The sequence below is a fragment of the Nothoprocta perdicaria genome, unplaced genomic scaffold (assembly GCF_003342845.1).
Source record: "Nothoprocta perdicaria isolate Ctin4 unplaced genomic scaffold, notPer1 scaffold_151, whole genome shotgun sequence".
Taxonomy (NCBI): domain Eukaryota; kingdom Metazoa; phylum Chordata; class Aves; order Tinamiformes; family Tinamidae; genus Nothoprocta; species Nothoprocta perdicaria.
This window is the reverse complement of record NW_020454661.1, coordinates 1,600,875-1,604,568: the sequence shown is the minus strand read 5'-3', so window position 1 is coordinate 1,604,568 and position 3,694 is coordinate 1,600,875. Positions and strand designations below refer to the sequence as shown.

At 37.5% G+C, this 3,694-nt stretch overlaps 1 non-coding gene across 1 annotated transcript; it reads left to right on the top strand.

Annotated features, from left to right (window-relative positions):
* Nucleotides 1-2,460: 2,460 nt before the first annotated feature.
* On the top strand, nucleotides 2,461-2,619 carry LOC112943678. Its single transcript, XR_003248640.1, has one exon. It is a non-coding gene; the product is annotated as a U1 spliceosomal RNA (small nuclear RNA).
* The last annotated feature ends 1,075 nt before the right edge of the window (nucleotides 2,620-3,694 follow it).

Here is a 3,694-nt window from a genome sequence, read left to right as displayed (position 1 = left end):
AGGTGGATTGGCTGAACCACTGGATTTGAAGAGTTTTGATCAGTGATACAAAATCCAACTGATGGTCAACTAGGATTGGTCTTGGGATTGTAACTGGAGCAATACTGATTAACAAGTATGTGGGCTATATCCAGCTGAGCAGAGTAGTTGATAGGCTGGAGGTCAGGGCTGCTGTTTCGACAGATCACAATAGACTGGAGAAATGGGCTAACAAGAAACTTGTAAAGTTCAGCAAAAGCAAATACAGACTCCTGCATTCAGTATGAAATAACCTCAGAGAGCAGTACAAGCTGGAGATGACCAACTGGAAAGTAGCTTAGTGGAAAAGGACATGAAGGTCCTGGTGGAGAGGTTAAATGCAAGTCAACTGTGTGCCCTTGCAGCAAAGAAGGCCAAATGGGCTCTATTAGCAAGAGTGCAGCCAAGGTCAAGGGAAGGGATCCTTCCTTTCTCTTTGGTACATGTGAGACAACATCTGTGCTATGGCCAGTTTTCAGCTCTTCAGTGCAAGAAAAGAATTGACATACAGTTGGTCTGGGAGCTGGCAGATGTGGCATATGAGGAGATGCTGAAACTTTGTTCAGCCTCAGAGAGAGAAGGCTGAGGGAAATGATTGCTGTCAACAGCTACTTCATGGGAGCACACAGGGAAGATGGAGCTAGATTCTTCCCAAGTTTGCACACTTATTGGACAAGAGGCAATGGTCATAACTTGCAACAAGGGAAATTCTGAATTTGGAAAGGGAAATTGCAACCAGGAAAAGCTTTTTTTTTCAACAAGAAGGTGGTCAGATTCTGGCACAGGTTGTAGAGAGAGGTGGCAGAAACACCATCGTTGGAGATACTTGGGACTTGCCTAGTCAGGGTCTTGGGCAACCTAATCTGAGTGAATATGCTTTGAGCACAAGGTTGAAATATCTACATTGTAAAATACAAGTTATTTGGGGAAAAAAATAATCATCACTCAGTAGTAATCAACTGCATTGCTGAAATTATCTTTATGACTAAATGGATTTTAGAAATCTAGAACTGTTTACTGGCATGTTGGTCAGTGGGGAGGAAAAGAAAAATAAAAAGACTAAATGCAGCAGGATTCAAAAAGTAGCACTGAAGCCAAATTAGTCTGTGGTGACTGCTGACGCTTTCTCCCAAGTTGCTTTCTAGTATCTTCCATGCTGATTCTTATGTAAGTCACATTGAAACCATTAAAAATTATGAGTATTTGTAGAGCATAACATAAAAAAATCATATTACAATTGAGGTAATCTACTGCTATCTGGGAATTTTCATAAACTATTATAGTATAATGGTGCCTGCTAGCACTTCTATAATTAATTTAAAGATAGCATTTCCACTAAAATCTTTTATTTTCCAGAGCTTATACATCTGATAAAAAATCCTCCCAGGCTGAAACCAGGTACACAAAGTCTTGACTGTGGAATGAATTATTCACAAAACTTCAACAGAAAAAAAATATGATCATCTCATGACATTTTAAGGTGGGCTTTGTTTCAGTAAAATAAATACAACAAATAGAAGCTGAAAATGACAAATTGCTGCTAGCTTTAGCAGCAAGGTAAAGAAGACTTCATAATATAATACTCTAATGATACTTTAAGTAGAATTACACAGTAAGATCACAGTAGTCATGACCCTGATTTTACTAGCTACACAACTTGAATAGGTGATCCCGTTGTAAACCATTAGTTTAATTATCTATATGTTTCTTTTTATTTTTATCAAAAACATGCATCATGAATTTAAAGAGTACAATGATGTTCTAAATATTTCAGGTGTAAACTTCTCTTCCTCCATTTCCAAATAATTGAGAATGAAATAATTCACAATAGAAAAGAGACTTCACAGTCATATAAAGGAAAAAAATAAACATTAATTCTGTGATAGCTAGGGCAGATACAGCTATTATACTCAAGGAAAATCAAGTATTTGCAGACAAACAAATAATTCCAGCCATTGCATTGCCATTTTGAAAAAAAAAAAAAACTTCTCAAACAGTGTCTGACAGCAGAATGTAACACCTTGTCAACCTAAGCCTCTTCCAGTTAGTCAATGGACTTTCCTTACTTTTCACATTAATGAAGATTCTCATACTTCTAGTTTTAACCAGTGTCAACCTTGACCCAAGGTCCATTGTTTTTGGCATCTATCTCCCTCCCAGCTTTTCTCCATTACAGAGGACTGCTAGAAATAGAAAGGGAAATTTACATTGTTTGTTGAAGAAATGTCATGGTATTTCATGGTTTCACTTAGAACTGTGACATTCTACCCTCTTCCAGAGGTATGAGATGACATGAAAAGGAACAGAGGTTATTGCCAGAGAGATGGAAAGGGAGGAAGTGCAGGGTCCTACAAGGAACTGTGTGGCTGAGAGATGTTCAAACAGTAGCCATACTAGATCATGAGTCCCATTTAATAGAAAATACTGCTTCCAGAAGTGTCCACACTTCTCTAGCAGGGGAAATGCTATGATCAGCAGGAAGATTTTCCATGTGTGAGGTTCAGCCCTTGCAGTCAGGGTTTATTGACTCCTATGATTTACCCCAAGTGTGAAAAATGTGACTCCAGGATTTGTGGAAGTACTCTTTCTTAGCTCAAGGTTTATCCATATATTCAGTAATTCTCATGTATTGAACTTATCCTTTTTAAATCTTTTCAGTCCAATTTTTTACAGCATCCTGGGGCAAGTAATTCCATAGCTTAACAACATGAAGAAGTAAAATCTTTTATTCATTTTGAATCTGCACCCTAACAGTTTTGTTTCATACTGTTCTTTGTGTGAAAGGAAATGAATTGATCTCTACCTATCCCCACTATTTTTGCCCCACAATTTAATGTTTGAAATGTTTCAATGAGACAAAATTCTGTATGTGTCTATCACAATATTAACTACAGAATTTAAGCATGCGCTTCCAGAGAGATCTAAGAAAAACACCTGCTCTGTGTAAGTTCCTATCTGAAAGTGACTGAGAAGAGTGACAGATGAGGTGGTGATACCAGATGTTTATTATGGCAAATCTGATGTTGCAAATTTCATCTTCTTTTTTTTCTTCTAACATTAAATTTGTATGTAAAGGGAAGAGAAGCTGTGGACTTGACTTACGGGTTTCAGAAAAATATCTCAGAGGGCAACACCTTCCTTACCTTCGTGAGGGCTTCCTCAAAGGCATTCCAGAACACTGAGAAGACRTAGCTTATCTTTCTTCTGCTAGAAGTTGGACTTTGAAGAATTAGCTCTGGTTAATGCCAGAGAATTGAAAGGCAAGAGAGCCAGTTTGATGTTGAGCTGCTAAACCTAGAACAAGATATCAGAACCATGTAGAAGCCAGTGAATTATAATTCAGAAAGAATGTGTGCAGCAGAAATGCAATGTTGTATTGGGAGATACATGATTACAATCAGGTCTGCCGGGTTTGAATGTTTAGAAATGGCTTCAGTTCTGATCTCTTCTAGGGAATGWCAGTAAACAATGGTATTTGGATTGATAGATGTTAGAACCTTCCTAGGAATTGATATGAAATTCTGTTTCTGATTTCTTGCAAAAAGAAACTTTTTTTCGGACAACTCCCCAGGTCTATATCAACATTGCTAGTAGAGATTTTATGCAAACTCCTTAAAACTTCAAAAGTTTGTCTCCATAGCCATCATCATGTTCACATTGTCAGATAGTATTTTTA